The sequence below is a fragment of the Pelobates fuscus genome, chromosome 1 (assembly GCF_036172605.1).
Source record: "Pelobates fuscus isolate aPelFus1 chromosome 1, aPelFus1.pri, whole genome shotgun sequence".
Lineage (NCBI taxonomy): Eukaryota > Metazoa > Chordata > Amphibia > Anura > Pelobatidae > Pelobates > Pelobates fuscus.
Window position 1 is genome coordinate 125,746,339 of NC_086317.1, and position 18,984 is coordinate 125,765,322.

Genomic DNA, 18,984 nt, shown 5'->3' on the forward strand with positions numbered 1-18,984 from the left:
AGCACTCTCTGTGACTGCTAAAAGAAACCTACATAAAGCTAGCACTCTCTATATGTTCCTTTAAATAAATATCAAGATGAATATACAATAAAAGGTGAGTGTGGTCTGGAGGCCATTCAATTTGCTTGACTTTATTTAGAAACAAGTCACATAATGAGATATGGCATTTCAGTCCACAAAACAAACTACGGCAATCAAATGTGAACCATTTCATTTTCTCATAATAACCTTGCAGAAAATACTGCTTAAAGAATAAATATTGTAATTTTATAAAAATGTTATAATTTATGTATAATATTAACTGCCCTCTGTTCCCTTGCATACCATTCACAGTACAAATATATAAACTGAACAAATGAGACTACATTTTTTGAAAACGTTTTATTTTTTTTTATTTTAGCCATTACTTTTTAACATTCAGCCATTGGTTTCATAAAATAGAATACAATCCAGATTATTAAACATGGAGTTTCAATACTTTTTCACTTAGAAATCTTGCCTATGAACAACGCATATAAATGTACAAATAATGTATTTGCTGTAGTGTGAAGGTACATAGCATTGATGTAGTTTAAAATCTTTATACAAGTATAAAAAATATTTAATTGGTTTCTATTCTTCACATGATGGTTGTCAATCATACTCCATACCAGACCTGCAAAACAAAAATGTACAATTTAGTTTTAGCAGTTGTCACAAAAAAAAAAAAACTACTTCTACAAATACCATGCATAAATTTAGGGACAACAAATCCTGGTGTACAAGTAGTATAAGATAAAGGATAAAACAGAGTCGAATTGTCAGACAGAAATAATAGGACAAGGATATGTGAAACATAATATGCACATATGGTCATATTGTGGTCTAGTAGACAAACCTCATTGTTCAAGAGTAGGATGTATATATATATATATATATATATGTCTCTTTAAAAGCTGACTTGGAGTAGCATTCTGTAGTAAATTCCGTAGATATTTTGTAGCTCTAGAACATTATACCAGCTAAACTCAAAGGATTTGATGAGAGAGTCTTTGGAAGTGAGAAATGCAGAGAAGCTAAAACAGGGATTAACCAATATTTGTGCTATAGAAGGAGGATCTGTAGAGGACTTTCGAAATATCCTTGATTTTATAACAAGACACGGAGGCTCATATTGCATATCCCTTTCTTTACTGTCCACCAATAGCAGCAAAGAATACAAACAGAATGAAAAAATAATGAACATACATTAACATAGGCCCCTCCCCGCTCAGGTCCCAGTATAATAGGCAGCACTTCCCTTCCATTTCCGTCTTTCTTTGCTGCTCCGACACAAAGATAAGTACATGTCACTTTTGTCATATTATTTCCTATTTACATTTGTTTAATACTATCATTCCTTATAGATTGTATTGTTATTAATAATTATTATTCTAGTTGCTATTGTACTATATAGCTTCATTTTATTTTATTTTATTTTATTCTTATTAATTTCTGGTATATATATTTTATCACATTATATATTGCTTATTCTGTCTTAATTAGAATCATTTGTTGCATATTTTCTATTTGCTTATTGTGTCCAGGGTCCAGACCTCCCCTGTCATGTTTGGTGGCTTTTTGCCTCCGTTTACCTCTTCTTCCTTCTAATTCTCCTTTTCTTGAAATCCTCTGCGCCATTTTGCGCATGTTTTTTCCGCGGTTTTCGGCTGTGTGCGCATACGAATTAAGCACTTTCGGATGATTTGTAGTGCACACATACCACTCATCATTCGGCAGATAGGGCTATTCGGCTGTTTGCCACGTTCGCTTATTTTTCGCGAATGGCCCATTCGACGACATTTTTTTAACGTTTTCCTATACTTACCTATTATATCCACAAATTCGTCTCTTTTACCTGCTGAACGTTCGGTTCTTCTATTACTTCCAAACTTCATGACTTTTCGTCATGTAATAGCAAAATCATACAATTAAATATTATGTCTGCAAAGGATAAAGCAGCAGAGAAAGATGAGGTTAAGAATCCCGTAACACTACTTTGCTTTGATTACAGCTGGATTTATTGGTTGTTTGATGATGAGGATATGGTAATTATAAAGACATCATTAGTGACCAATAAACGGAATTGAGCATTATACTTTAGCAAATGAGGACAGGATCAAAAACGACATTGAAGTATCAAATTGCACCCAGATATAATAATATTGGACATGCTTTTCAAATCATTTCATATTTGTGGATACGTTTTTCAAATATATGTCATATATAAAAGAAATTTAATATGTAAAAACATATGAAAGTATATTTCAATATATTTAATCATTTTAAACATTTATTCAAAAATATTAAATCGGGGCCTTGATGATAGCAAACAAGAACCAGTGTAATAGGAATGAAGCGAAATGCGTTAAAATGATTTGATGATGTCTAGATTAAGAAGATATATAAATATATATAACAAAGATATTAATAAAATGTGCAGACTTATCACCACATCCACAGAGTAATTTTTTCAGGAGGGCTTTTGAAAAATAATTTTTATGCTATGTAAATGTTAGAAGATATTCTTCATTAACAAGAGCAAGTAGGTCAGGGTTGGAGTGTGGAGTGTGATATTATGTTGATTAACAAGAGGAAAGGTGTACGTCTGAGATTATGTCGATCTTGTCCTTAAAGTAGGAACATGAGCACTGAATAAGGAGTTTGGTAAATATGTGACGGGGTGAAGAATACACTTAAAAGAGTTTAAGAGAAAGACATTTTAAATCTCTCCCCAGGAGAACTACCATTCAAACAAACCTAGGCTGAAGTTATGTTGATTTAATTGTATTAGATCCGTTTTTATTTAGGTCAATATAAGGAACAGTTTACCCACACAGGGGTTATAATGCATGTTTGACAAGCAATATGAAATGCAGAATCGGTATAACAATGGCATTTTGTCATTTGACTTTGCAGGGACTTATAATGTGTGATCTCTGTTCTTGTTAAGATTGGCATTTTTAGCGAGTTTCCCAAGCAGGGGAGTGTGCATATGTCTAGTACTTATTTTAAGGTTCATTTACAGCTCGTTTTTCGACATATTCACGTTGATAATTAGGCACGTTGTCAGTGACGTTGGTTAGGGCGTGCGTCAGTTTTTTTGCGTAGTGTTGAGTGGTGCATTGGTCTGTCCTCTATCTCTTGGTAGTGTGTCGATTCAATTGCTTAAAACATGATTTTATTTCAAAACAGCAACATTTCAAAACTGATATTCAAGAGGAATCATGGACTATTTGTTCAGTCATAGCACACATAGAACTACTGTTATGTATTCTTTAAAATGGTTTTATTATTTGTTGTATTATTCCCCAGTGGAGTCTATCAAATACAGCTTGACATCAATAGAACAGATAGACATTGCAATAAAAAAAGTGCCAGTATTATCATGCGGTTAAAGCTAGATCAACTGTTTCAAGAGTATATTTCACATTAAATTTCCATTTTAGACAGCTTGTTAGGAAAGCATGCCTGTAAAGTTTTGGGAGTACATTCTAAAGACATACTTCATGGGGATTGTTACTGCGATTATATAGTCAACAGAAATGCCCTGTCACTCATAAACAGACAAATCATGGATTTAAAACTAAATAAATAAACCGCTGATAGTACAAATTGCAGTTATAGTGGATTGTAACATTCCTGCTGTCACATCACCAAGGAGCATGTGCACTAAATTAAATAGTATTTAAGAGAGAATAGGCTCACATTAACCATTGTAAATATGTTAAACAAAGAGGGATTTTAATGACGAAAGTCTAGTCAGCCAATGTCCTACTGCTACAGGACTCCCAAATGTCCCACGTTTGGCGGCACAGTCACAATTTCAGAGAGCTGTTCCACCATCCTGATTTAGTTTGCTGGTGTCATGCATCCAGGGACACCTAGGAACTGTCCTCGAGCACCACAGCATGAGCGCATCATTAGACCCACTCACACTGTGCAGTTTGTACTATAACCATGCAAAGAACACTTCATCAGTGCTCTCTGCATGGTCCTGCAAGCAGGAGGCTGTCTGTCAGACTGACGTGATGGATGCCAGGCTTACATGCCCCTTTGAGTAGGTGTGCATGCCCACTACTAGTATGGGCTCACCCATAGAAGCTTTCATCAGTTGCGTCACTACTGGCGATGCTCTCTAGAAGGACCACCCAGCAGTCGAAAGAGAGAGAGTAGTGAAGCAAACTCCATCTTCCACCTCCACAAGATCCTCTCCAACTCTTGCAAGCCTGGCAGGTAGAGCATTTGCCGCAGGTTATCATGGCAATGCTCCACGCGGCCTGCATGTCAAGCTCATGACCTGCCGGAAGGGGAAGACTAAGTCTCCTGGGCCCCCTCTTCACTATACTGTAGTTGGCAGCTAGTGATGTCCTGGACGGTTCGCCGGCGAATAGTTCACGGCGAACATAGCGTGTTCACGTTCGCCCCTAGCAACCACCTGCTATCTCCCCATTCACTGCATGCCACCTCTAGCAACCACCTGCTGTCTCCCCATTCACTGCATGCCACCACTAGCAATCACCTGCTATCTCACCATTCACTGCATGCCACCCCTAGCAACCACCCGGTATCTCCCCATTCACTGCATGCCACCCCTAGCAACCACCTGCTATCTCCCATTCAATGCATGCCACCCCTAGCAACCACCTGCTATCTCCCCATTCACTGCATGCCACCCCTAGCAACCACCTGCCATCTCCCATTCAATGCATGCCACCCCTAGCAACCACCTGCCATCTCCCATTCAATGCATGCCACCCCTAGCAACCACCTGCTATCTCCCCATTCACTGCATGCCACCACTAGCAACCACCTGCCATCTCCCATTCAATGCATGCCACCCCTAGCAACCACCTGCCATCTCCCATTCAATGCATGCCACCCCTAGCAACCACCTGCCATCTCCCATTCAATGCATGCCACCCCTAGCAACCACCTGCTATCTCCCATTCAATGCATGCCACCCGCTATCTCCCCATTCACTGCATGCCACCACTAGCAACCACCTGCTATCTCCCATTCAATGCATGCCAGTGCCACCCCTAGCAACCACCTGCCATCTCCCCCATGAGAAGTGGGGCTAATTATAAGATTAGAATGAGAAGTGGGGCTAATTATAAGATTAAAGACAAATGGGGCTATTTATAGTGCTGGGAAGGAAATTATTCATGACAGCAAAATCATTCATCAGTTTCTAGCCTGTTTGTAGAACAAACACAAAGCTGATCGTTTTCCTGCTGCTTTGTGGTTTGTTTGTTTTTAAAGGGAACTCATGCACTTTATTTATTGGACATTTAGAGGCAGACTGAATCTAGGCTTTATTCCCTGTCTTTTTTATTGAGCCAAAAGTATCTAGCCACAATCACTTTGCACTTATTTTTCAAATAATAATAGTAACAAAAAAATAGGACTTTATGCACTATCACAGACTTATAAATGCATTTAAATGTTCACTCTAAACGCCATGCATATAGGGTCTTTCAAATCCCCCCCTCCAGAGAGAGTCAATCCACACCGTACAGACAATCACTGCTCAAAATGTGGTCAGCAAAATCGAGCATTGGCAGGCTAAGACATGTGAACCAGGTGGATGACACCTGAAGCCTTCCTTTTAGTGCACCCACCCAGCACTTTCCTCGAATAGAATATTGCATAATGTGTAATGCATGGCAAGCTGCAAGGCACCAATTGGAGATAAATCAGCTGCTACGGAGTGTCTGCAACCTTTCATTATAGACACTAACTGCTTTGAACAAACCCTCATCCTAGCAACCACCTGCCAACTCCCCAATTATTGCCTGTCACCCTAGCAACCACCTGCCATCTCCCCATTTACTGCATGCCACCCCTAGCAACCACCTGCTATCTCCCCATTCACTGCATGCCACCCCTAGCAACCACCTGCTATCTCCCCATTCACTGCATGCCACCACTAGCAATCACCTGCTATCTCCCCATTCACTGCATGCCACCCCTAGCAATCACCTGCTATCTCCCCATTCACTGCATGCCACCCCTAGCAATCACCTGCTATCTCCCCATTCACTGCATGCCACCCCTAGCAACCACCTGCTATCTCCCCATTCACTGCATGCCACCACTAGCAACCACCTGCTATCTCCCCATTCACTGCATGCCACCACTAGCAATCACCTGCTATCTCCCCATTCACTGCATGCCACCCCTAGCCACCACCTGCTATCTCCCCATTCACTGCATGCCACCACTAGCAACCACCTGCTATCTCCCCATTCACTGCATGCCACCACTAGCAATCACCTGCTATCTCCCTATTCACTTCATGCCACCCCTAGCCACCACCTGCTATCTCCCCATTCACTGCATGCCACCCCTAGCAACCACCTGCTATCTCCCCATTCACTGCATGCCACCACCTGCTATCTCCCCATTCACTGCATGCCACCACTAGCAATCACCTGCTATCTCCCCATTCACTGCATGCCACCCCTAGCCACCACCTGCTATCTCCTCATTCACTGCATGCCACCACTAGCCACCACCTGCTCTCTCCCATTCAATGCATGCCACCCCTAGCAACCACCTGCCATCTCCCCCATGAGAAGTGGGGCTAATTATAAGATTAGAATGAGAAGTGGGGCTAATTATAAGATTAAAGACAAATGGGGCTAATTATAAGATTAGAATGAGAAATGGGGCTAATTATAAGATTAGAATGAGAAGTGGGGTTTGGTTATAGCTGCATACAGACTCTTCCAGTTGGGCACCTGCCTAACATTTGAATGTGAGCATATTTTTTTTATATTTAATTTTTGGAATTAGTTTTTATTATCTATATAACTTTCAAAACAGCAAATATTTTTTTTCCTATGCTCTTTGTTGAGTTACAAATCTTAAACATAGCAGAAGGAAAAATCACCACATAACACAGTCATCATCCGTCATCATACGTGAGTTGGCAAGAACTGGCGGGCAGGCAATTGGTGGGTTCAAGGCAGAGCTACACACCACACCCCTGTCTCCAATTGAGGATTACCCTAAACATTTTCCAAAAAAGCTGCCCTATCAGGTGACCCTTTGATGAAGTCATACTTCCTAGGTATAATCACCTTATGATTTTAGAGATCTGGAGTCAGTAAGTTGGTTACCTCCTGCTTTAGCAAAGTCCATGGGATTCCTGTTATTTTTGGCTTTGCCTTTATGTGAAAAGCCAACTGGAGTATGTTTGCTGAAGCTGCTTATTTCAACAATCTACTCTATTAGACCACAATATATAATGCGAATCATCAAACGTATTTTATTTTTTTTAATTTACAATTCTGCGTAACATTGAATGTGACAGCAGATACGAACCATTCGGCCAATCTAGTCTGCCCAATGAAAATAAGTATAAATTTTTCTGTTTTTTTTAAATAATATAATACATAGTTTAACTGCATATACAGTTCATTCTCTGTGTTTACATAAGTAGTGCTTACAAAATATTAAACTGCAGCCTCTCCTTATTGAATGATACTGCTAGTATATTTCAATAAAACTATTTACAAGCAAGTCATATAAGAGGCTCAGCTATCCGAGCATGAAGCAGCTGTATTAAGGACATGTGGTGAGGCTCAGGGAGACACCTGGCACCAGTTGTCAAAAATCATGACTGGCAGTGAAGCAGGTAGCGCCTGCCAGCAACTTGCCATTGAGTAGCTAACAGGACTATATTCTTATCACTGTCAAGCTATGCACACACCTGTTTTCTGTCCTTGAAAATCCTCTACATTAAATCAATCCCCTCTATGCTGCGACCACTATTTATTATTACATAACTCTAATCATAAATCATACCGCCCCAATTTTTTTTTTTTTAACTAGATAAATCAAGTACTTTAGCTAGAGAAAGATGCATATGCCCCTAAGAAGTGAATTTATTATAACCCCGTATAATAAATTCGGTTAGGGCATTGCAAATGATGGTTAGGGCATTGCAAAAAGTTACCGTATATTTTTTCCATGTACAAGACTGTGTTTTTTCTAAAGTTTTTTAGTCTAAAATCAGGGGTCGTTTTATACACGGAATGTCACTGCAGGGGTTAAAAACAACACTAAATTAAGATGACACCTGCCGCATTTCAGTGTGCCACAGCCTACACACATACCTGGCCTACCTCCCGCTGATGCATTTCTGAATGCTGTGGCAAGGAGGAAAAGGTCCCTATATGCACCACCAACGGAGCTTCAGAGACATGCATCCATGCATCCATATTTAGGTATGCTCCACCTCAGGTAGGTCTTGCTTTCTGATTTATATTTATGGTAGAGGAAATGGGGATCAGGAAACAGAAGAAATACTACTGTGATGTCCCAGCATGCCCTCACACAACCTGCTGTATTGTGGGAGTCTCCCAGCATGCACTATAGAGCCATTAACGTCACAGAGTACCGTAGCACAGGGAAGGCATGAGAATTAGATGTGTGTTTTTTTTCCTCAGAAGTCACCTCTAAAATATCAAAGTTGTTCTATTTGATGTATAAAATATTTATTTCTTAATTTTGGGCCCAAAAAATAAGGGTCGTCGTACACATGGAGGCGTCTTATACATAGAAAAATATGGTATGCTGTATCAGTTACTATATAACATGACAGTAATTATATATATATATATATTTTATTCTTTATTTATATCATCCCACATTTATATATCACAATGTAAAAGACAATCAAAATTCGCATAGTTGTGGGCACATATAACATTGATTAGACAACATTCGAGAAGCATGCGGAATGAAGTTTTTAGTTTTTGGTATCATGTTAAACAATAGACAGAAAATTAACTCGGTATTTCCCTAGTTCACATATTAGTTAATCACACTTCTTTTATGTTCGTTTGGGTTTATGTGAACTACGGATTGCACCCATTCTGGCGACTATAGGGGATCATGTATCCAGGATGTCAATTTAGTGCTAGTTTGGGGGGGTATGTGAAAGTCAGTACACAGTTGTCTGGGTGCAGTTTCCTTGTTCCCTTAAACCTACAATGTTAAACATTACGGTTTTAGGTCCCCTCTATCAGTTGACATCAGAGGAGCTGGAGCCCTACCCAGCTCAAGGGACAACGGCGCTGGAACAAGGAAAGTGTTTTGTTTTTTTTAATTCTTTATTTATGTTGTGGAATCACATACATGTGTCGCACCAAGACAAGATTTTCCACATGATTTTGTTATGTATAGTAAAAGGTAATCAAGTGGTGTGTGTGTATATATATATATATATATATATATATATATATATTGAAACATGGTTTAAGAGGTGGTTTAGTGGGTAGGGGCATGTAGAAAAACACTGTCAAAAGCAATAAGAACAATTTTTGTATCCTGATGACGATGGCACAGGCAGTTCTCCGTTGACCTCCAGTGCATCTGCCACTGCATTTGCATATTTCAATAAGACTTCTGGGCCCACCGTCTCCGGTACCCTGCTGTCAGGGTACCTGAGGTCTCTACCTCTAAGGGAGGTAGAGATTTGGTGGTTTGCCCGTCCAGGCGAGCTGTTTCCTTCGTTCCTCGCGGTTCATCCAGTCACTTAAACACCGGCCGCGAGGAATCCACGTCCTTTTCTAGCGGGACGCTCAATACGTGACGTCATGACGCTATCACGAGCGACCTGTCACTCAAGTGTCCGATATCCAATCGGTACTTGTCAGAGGCGTGATTACCATCCAGAGCCAGGGTATTTAAGCTTACTTCTCTCTTCAGCTCATTGCCCTGTCGTGGTTCTAGCTTGTCTAGTCACTCAGTGCTCTGGTATTCTAGTTTACTCTATTGGTTTTGACTCGGCTTGTTGTACTACCCTGCTTATCTCTGTTATCCCTTGACCCGGCTTGTCTCTCGCTTATCTGTCTTCCCGTTCCCTCGACCTCGGCTTGTCTCTGACTATTCTCTATTACTCTCGGTACGTTAGTCCGGCCATTCTAAGGCCCGGTATACGTACCTTTCCACTCTTTGTACTCTGCGTGTTGGATCCCTGTCCCGATCCTGACATTACGACAGGGCCAATGGATCCTGCAGGTACAAACAGTCAGCTTGGTTCTTCTGATCCCAGGTTTGACGCTATGGAGCATAGGATGGATCAGATGGCTCTAGCACTACAGGCACTTTTGTCTCGTGCTAGCAACCCACCTGAGGAGACACGTACTCCTTCTATTTCTCCTGCAGTCTCAGGTCTAGAGGTAGCCACTGTAGGTGCTTCTTCCTGTATTACCCCACCAGTACGTTATGGCGGGTCACCGGAGAAGTGCCGTGGTTTTCTGAACCAGATTAGCATCCATTTCGAATTACAACCCCGCTCTTATCCTACAGATAGAGCGAAGGTTGGATTTGTTATTACTTTACTCATTGAGAAAGCTCTGAGATGGGCCAATCCTTTATGGGAGAATGATAATCCACTAGTCTATAATTATAATGCCTTTGTAGCTGCGTTTAGAAGAACTTTTGACCCTCCTGGTAGAAAGGTCAATGCAGCTAGATTACTGTTGCGCCTTAGACAGGACAATCGAACACTTGTGGACTATGCACTAGAGTTCAGGTCCTTGGCGGCAGAAGTTAAGTGGAACGAACAGGCTTATATAGATGTGTTTCTGAATGGGTTATCAGATGTAATTCTTGACGAGGTCGCTACTAGAGAACTCCCTGAGAATTTGGAGGATTTAATTTCTTTTATATCTCGTATTGATGAACGCATAAGAGAGAGGCAGAACACTCGAGATAGGACCCGTAGACCCTCCTTTAAACTAGCGCCTACCTTTCAAAATTCTGAGTTCGAGGACTTACGTATTTCTGAACCTATGCAGATAGGCAGTACTCATCTCACAGAGAGAGAGAGACAGTACAGAAGAAGGGAGGGTTTATGTATGTATTGTGGAGTCAGAGGACATTTACGCCTAAATTGTCCTAATCGTTCGGGAAACGCTCGCACCTAAGTTTCTCTAGAGGACAGGCCTTGGGTGTTTCTACTTTGTCCTCTATTCACAACTACAAAGAGTTCAGGCTTCTGTTACCCGTTTCTTTGAGGTGGGAGAAGGGAGTAGTAAAGACTATGGCACTAATCGATTCTGGAGCTGCTGAGAGCTTTATAGATCAGGGTTTTGTTGCCAAGCATGCTATCCCATCCCAGTTAAAAGAGACACCACTGGCTGTTGAGGCCATCGATGGTAGACCGTTACTTGAGCCTGTTATTTTCCATGAGACCATACCGATTAACTTAACTGTTGGCATCCTACATAAAGAGGATATATCCTTAATGCTCATTTCTTCTCCGTCTATTCCCATAGTCCTGGGGTACTCCTGGTTGAGGAGACACAACCCTATTATTAATTGGGAGTCAGGGGAGATAGTTTCGTGGGGAAAGAATTGTCAAGAAAAATGCTTGCGGAAGGTCTTACCTCTCGGATTAACTAACACATCGACTACCTCTGACAATCCTACAGAGACACAAATTCCGCCTCAGTATCTAGATTTAAAGGCAGTATTTGACAAAAAGAAAGCCGATACCTTACCCCCACACAGGTCCTTTGATTGCAAAATTAACCTACTCCCTGGTACCATGCCTCCCAGAGGTCATGTATACCCATTATCTACGAAAGAGAACTCAGTTCTAGAGGAGTACATTCACGAGAATTTAGACAAGGGATTCATCAGGAGGTCCTCCTCCCCTGCCGGGGCTGGATTTTTTTTTGTTAAAAAGAAAGATGGTTCTTTGAGACCTTGTATTGATTATCGAGGCTTGAATAAGATAACCATTAAAAATGCCTACCCGATTCCCTTGATCACCGAACTCTTCGATCGTTTGAAGGGCTCTACAATTTTCACCAAGTTAGACCTCAGAGGGGCATATAACTTAGTGAGAATCCAGCAGGGACATGAGTGGATGACGGCATTCAATACTCGCTATGGTCACTATGAATATACGGTTATGCCTTTTGGGTTATGCAATGCACCAGCGGTATTCCAAGATCTGATAAATGAGGTTCTTAGGGAATTTCAGCAAGAGTGCGTCATTGTATACCTAGATGATATACTTATACATTCTAGTGAGATTGAGACTCATCACAAGCAAGTCAGGAGGGTTTTGCACAAGCTTCTTCAGCATGGTTTGTACTGCAAGTTGGAGAAATGTAGCTTTGATCAAACCCAGGTAACCTTTCTCGGCTATGTGATCTCTGGGGAGGGATTTAAGATGGATCCGGATAAACTCCAGTCCATTCTAGAGTGGCCTTTACCCAAAGGTCTTAAAGCCGTACAGAGATTTATTGGTTTTTCCAATTATTAGAGGCGCTTTATTAAGGGCTATTCTTCAATTATCGCACCTATCACTAATATGACCAAACAGGGGGCTGATACTAAGAATTGGACTACTGAAGCTCTTCTTGCGTTCAAAACTCTCAAGGAGCTTTTCGCTTCCGCTCCAATTTTAGTTCACCCCGACACTTCCCTGCCTTTTCTGCTTGAGGTAGACGCATCAGAGACTGGTTTAGGTGCTGTCCTATCTCAAAGGTTGGGTGTTGATAAACCATTACATCCATGTGGATTTTTCTCTAAAAAATTGTCCGGTACTGAGAGCAGATATGACATTGGTGACAGAGAATTACTAGCGGTTATCAAAGCTTTGAAAGAGTGGAGACATTTATTGGAAGGTACTTTACATCCTGTTACCATTCTAACAGACCACAAAAATTTGTCTTATATCGGAGAGGCCAAGCGTTTGTCCTCCAGGCAGGCTCGTTGGTCATTGTTTCTTACCCATTTCAATTACGTTCTGACTTACAGACCTGGCTCAAAGAATTCTAAAGCCGATGCGCTATCTCGCCAATTTGAGCCTTCTGCTTCAGTTGAACCACTTGTGTCCTCCATTGTACCCAAATGCAATATTATTGCTAATACCAGTCTTAAAATTCATTCTCCGCTACTTGACCAGATCTTGAAGTCACAACATCTAGCTCCCGGAAACACTCCTGAGGGAAGAAACTTTGTTCCTCCTGAACTTCAACTGGAGCTCTTACAATGTTTTCACGAAAGTAAGATAGCTGGTCATCCTGGTATTCGCAAGACATACTCTCTGATATCCAAGGATTTCTGGTGGCCTTCACTTCGAAAAGATATTGAGGAGTTCGTCGCAGCTTGTGAGACTTGTGCCAAGACTAAACTACCTCATGCTTCTCCATGTGGCCTGTTACACCCCTTGGACGTTCCTGAGAAACCTTGGTCCTGTTTGTCCATAGACTTTATCGTTGATTTACCTGCTTCCAAGAGACAAACTGTTATTCTCACGGTGGTGGATAGATTTACTAAGATGGCTCATTTCGTACCATTACCTAAACTTCCGACTTCTCCTGAATTGGCGGAGATTTTTGCGAGAGAGGTTTTTCGCCTACATGGGATTCCTTCGGAGATTGTTTCTGATAGAGGTTCTCAATTTGTCTCACGTTTCTGGAGATCCTTTTGTTCTCAAATGGGTATCAAATTGAACTTCTCCTCTGCCTATCACCCTCAGTCTAACGGAGCTGCTGAACGTACTAATCAAAAGATCGAACAGTATCTACGTTGCTTTGTTTCCGAACACCAGGACGATTGGGTCGGTCTGATTCCTTGGGCGGAGTTCGCACACAATAACCTTGTTTGTGATTCAACTCGCTCTAGCCCTTTCTTCATGAACTATGGCTTTCATCCTTCGATTTTTCCTTCGGTTTCCTCTTCTCAGGGGATACCGTCGGTTGATGATCATGTCGCCAACCTGAAGAGATTATGGGATCAGACTCGGCAAATTCTATTACATAGTTCTTCGTTGTTCAAAAAACACGCTGACAAGCATAGAAGAGCGGCTCCTGTTTTTGTTCCTGGGGATAGGGTATGGTTGAGTACTAAGAATATTCGCCTAAAAGTCCCATCTATGAACTTTGCTCCTCGCTACATAGGTCCTTACAGGATTCTCACTCGTATCAACCCGGTTGCGTATCGCCTTGCTCTGCCACCTGCCTTACGCATTCCTAACTCTTTTCATGTCTCCTTGTTGAAACCTCTTATTTGCAACAAATTCTCCTCTAAGGTTTCCTCACCTCGTCCTGTTCAGGTGCAGGGTCGGGAGGAGTACGAGGTCAGCTCCATCATTGATTCCAGAATTTCAAGGGGAAAATTGCAATATCTGGTCAACTGGAGGGGATATGGTCCTGAGGAGAGGAGTTGGGTACCTCAGGAGGACGTTCATGCGTCTCGCCTTCGCAGAGCATTTCACCTCCGCTTCCCATCTCGCCCCGGTTCCTTCCGCCCGGTGGGCGTATCTGAGAGGGGGGGTACTGTCAGGGTACCTGAGGTCTCTACCTCTAAGGGAGGTAGAGATTTGGTGGTTTGCCCGTCCAGGCGAGCTGTTTCCTTCGTTCCTCGCGGTTCATCCAGTCACTTAAACACCGGCCGCGAGGAATCCACGTCCTTTTCTAGCGGGACGCTCAATACGTGACGTCATGACGCTATCACGAGCGACCTGTCACTCAAGTGTCCGATATCCAATCGGTACTTGTCAGAGGCGTGATTACCATCCAGAGCCAGGGTATTTAAGCTTACTTCTCTCTTCAGCTCATTGCCCTGTCGTGGTTCTAGCTTGTCTAGTCACTCAGTGCTCTGGTATTCTAGTTTACTCTATTGGTTTTGACTCGGCTTGTTGTACTACCCTGCTTATCTCTGTTATCCCTTGACCCGGCTTGTCTCTCGCTTATCTGTCTTCCCGTTCCCTCGACCTCGGCTTGTCTCTGACTATTCTCTATTACTCTCGGTACGTTAGTCCGGCCATTCTAAGGCCCGGTATACGTACCTTTCCACTCTTTGTACTCTGCGTGTTGGATCCCTGTCCCGATCCTGACACCTGCGAATTCGTACATTCCGCCTGCGGAGCCGTGTCTTGAGGGTGCAGACTTTTTGAGTAAGTCTCTGTACCTGTTGAGAGTAGAGAATCTGCTTGAGAGCATGTCGCTGTGATTCGGGTGTCTCTGTTCCCTTCTCGGGTCTCAACTTCGTCAATGCGCCGGGAAAGTCCTCCTATCTCAGCCTGCACTTTAGCCAGTTCCCCGTTCCACACCTCTCGCAGGTCAATCAGGAGTTGTTTGATATCTCCCTTGGTAGAAGGTGAGGCATCGGAATCAGAATCTGCCCTCTGTTGTACTGTGCTTGAAGTCTACAGCACCCTGGGCTGTTCCTTATCTAGTGAGGCCTCCAAAGGCCTATCGAAGGACCATCAAATGTCCTGTAAGTGGCAGCTCTCTGAGTGGCCCAGTTTGTGTTTTTTCTGCTCCATCTCACAGCTGGAGGGGTTAAGGTCGTAGTAGGTATACATTTTTGTAGAGTTTTGTTGTTTTTTGCAAGGATTTGGACAATTTATTGCGGTGGAAGCCGGAGCTCCTCACCAACACATCTTGTTAGGATCACAGCTAGCCACGCCCAGATAAGTATTTAACGGGTAAATCACCCTTTATTTGCTGCTGGGGGGCACGAGTGAAGGAGGAGAAGAAAAACACTGTACAGTTTTGTATTCATAACACTATAGTGTTCCTTTAAGCTCAGAATAGCCAAACTGAAAAAAATTATCTAAGCCATGAAAGCTATGCTTTCAGTTTGGCTACTTTGACCTTAAATGTGAAAATTACTTTGAATTGACTTTGAATTCCAACTTTTTTGAATAACCCTGTTTGTGTTTACTCTGCTTACTGAGTAGTAAATTTCCCATGGACTTCAATTAACTAATTACTTTTCCGTAAACAGAGTAATTTGTTACAAGAGAATCCAGGACTATGAATCAAAATATAACTGAAACTGATAGGGAACTGTATGTATTGTGTGCAATGATCCATGTAACCCCAACAATGCCACAATGAAATTGTTGGCAGTTAAGATTCTATTGAATTCACAAAAGACTGTGTATTAGCATTACAATGACTATGCCACATGGTCTAGTTGACACATGATTAAAGTTGTTTTGTCCTATGAGGCCATCAATGTCCTCTATAATAATTTACGAAATATTATATTAATAACAAATTTAGTAGTCATTTATGTGACCTTGGAACAATGAAAAATAGATTTGACCAATAAGATTTTTAAGAAAACATACAGCTTTGTTGCTGCTATCAGTCTTGATATCAACTTCTCATGAGCAGCCATTATGTTGTTCTTAAGGGTTCTGTACATCCCACCTGGTTAGTAAGAAAAATGTACTTATTATTTATTCAGCCTCTGGACATAGAAATACCAACTGGATCCAGGAGAAGTTTAATTGGTAACTTTCAGGTTAAATACGCATTTCTACAGTATGAACATTAATTCTGTTCAATTGTCTTATTAGTTAGGCACCAGGGCTGCCATCAGGGGGTGACAACCATGACAGTTGTCATGGGCCCGATGGTCCTGGGGGCCCAGGCACCCAGGCCCCCTATTCCCAATGTGCACACACATATATATATATATATATATATATATAGTGATGTTTGAGATATATATATATATATATATATATATGTGTGTGTTTTGGCAGTGGCAGAACTACCTGAGAGAGCACATCGGATGACCCATGCACTTAGGGCCACCTGATAGGCATATCTCCAAAGGGTCCTGATCAGCGCTGTGGATTTCTAATAGCCGATCAGGCCCCTTTAAGGAACCTGGCAGTCCTTGGAGGAAGTGAGCTCACATCCTCCCAGCTAACACCCGAGTGAGAGGAAGCACTGGGTGTGGTAGTATTACAAAACTATAGAGCCGGAGAGGAGGAGAGAGCCAGACCCAGCCAGCAGAGTCCACCATCCTGCAGGCAAAAGGTAAGAAACAGGAGGGTGGTTAAAAGAAGAGTTTGTCAGTGTGTATGTATCTATGTGTACTTGAGTGTATGTGTGTATTATACAGTGTGTTTGTCTGCCTGTATCTGTGTGTATGTGTGAATCTGTCAGTGTGTGTATCTGTCTGTATCTGTGTGTCAGTGTACACCTGAGTGTATGTGTGAATCTGTGTGTGTGTGTCTGTGTATCTATCAGTGTGTGTATCTGTGTGTTTGTTTGTATCTGGGTGTCAGTGTGCACCTTAGTGTATGTTTTTGTTATTGTTTTTTGGACACTGGCCTGTAGTCCTTTGCTTTATTATATTTGATTATTTTATAGCAGGGCTGCAGTTTTTATGTCCATGGTTTTCTTGTTACTGTGCTTTTGATTTTTATGTACACTTTATGTCCACAATCGTTTTTTGTTTTTTTTTTACATTTTTACAATGTAATAAACAGGCTAGGTCTACATAAGAAAATATATGATGCTAAATAAACATGTTGCTCGTTGTCACAAGATTGCACAAGCCTCTCTGAATGTTAGAGTTAGTCAAATAAACAGTAGTCAAAATCTACGCTTAGTCAAGAATAGGCTATACATAGCATGGATGCTGTGTTGCAGTTTACTGTGACAAACATCAAGAAGAAAAACAAAAAAACATAGGTTACATTGACATGACACTGGGTAATGACAAGTAGTGGAGTGTTAGGCTAAACATCAGCGCTGAGCATATAATTAATTATATAGTGCAAGTGATAACAAACAGTTGACATGGCATTCAAACACACAGCACATTTTTTTTATTTTATATAACACCAGTTCGGTGAAATGTTGCAGTGGATCTAACTATGTGAGGTGGTATGTATGTCTCCGTGTACACTTTGAGTTCCTCTAATGTGTCAAGGCCTGGACCTCTTATATTGTGTTTGGGTTGCTTGTCTTGCTTCAGAGCTAGGCAAAGCTTCTGCTGTATTGGGGCACCATTGTACCCTCATCTGGGATGCCTAGGGCATTATATAGGTATAAATGCCAGGCTCTCATGGTCCTCTGTGGGGGGGAGGGGGATACAGTCCACTCGGTCTGTCGGTCGATTTAAAGGTGGGCTATTTATGTGGGAACTCCCTTTTGTGTTGCGCTGAATGTTTAAAAAGAAAAGTTGAAAGAAAAGAAAAACCTAAGTTAGCTAAGCTCTTTATAACATCAAAACTTTGAGTTGTAGAGCTCTATAAGGCTACGTTGTGTGATAGTTGTTAGTCCCAATTTCCTTTTCTGGTATTGGCCGCTGCATAACCAAGGAGTGATAAGAGGAAGGGAAAAAGGAAGATTATATCAAAAACAATAGAAAAAATATTAAAAAATAGAAAAATAGATTAGGCTGTGGTGGTGGTACCGGGCCGGTATTATTGGGGGACAACATTGTATCTCTGCCGGCAGTCCGAGGTGCTTCAGGTGGTGGCTGCTGTATGGGGTTCCTTCCTTGGTCCCCGTGGAACAAATGGAGGTGCAGTAGCTGGATTCCAGATGTGGGTGGTGGTAGTTGACCCATACCTAGCCATAGAGTCCCCTGGGAGCCCCAACGTAGGCAACAGTCCCTTTGCTCCCTGTAGATCGTGAACTGGGTGCGTGGTGTCTATGTTGTACCTGCAGGGTGCGGGGTGATCACCATCAATATTGGATGTTATTCTCTCGTAGGAGGGACGTGAAGGGCTGGAGAGAGCGGCGCCATTCAAGTGTGTTCCCCGATAGGTCTGGAGTGATTGCGTACTGCGTTGAGGACCACCATTTTGTCCTTACCCCTCTGGAACCGGATGATCAAGTCTTGTGGTGCCTCAGTTGGGGCCTTAACCGGTTTAGGTAAGCGGAACATCCCCTCTATCTCCACTGATTTCGCTTGCTTGGGCGGTAGAAGCACCTGGAGCAGTCTGTGTACCAGGTGAGGTAGCTCTGCCTCCGTTGTTTCTTCAGGGATCCCCCTGACCTTGAGGTTCAGGCTCCTCCTTTGGTCCTCCGCCGCCATAAGCCTCAGTTCTGTTTTTGCTTGTTGCTGTGTCAGCTCACGTACTGTTTGCTGCAGAAGCAATATTTGCTGAGCATTTTGGCTGGTTTCCCGTTCCAATGTGCCCTTACGGCCTGTCAGGCCTCAGGTCAT

The 18,984-nt window shown here is 42.1% G+C and overlaps 1 protein-coding gene across 1 annotated transcript in view; it reads right to left on the reverse strand.

The window, feature by feature from the left end:
* Window positions 1-387: 387 nt before the first annotated feature.
* Window positions 388-18,984, reverse strand: part of SMPX (small muscle protein X-linked) — a 79,533-nt gene continuing 60,936 nt past the window's right edge. The window contains exon 5 of the mRNA XM_063444299.1: window positions 388-655. The gene's annotated coding sequence lies outside the window, so the exon portion shown is untranslated. The remainder of the gene's footprint in view (window positions 656-18,984) is intronic.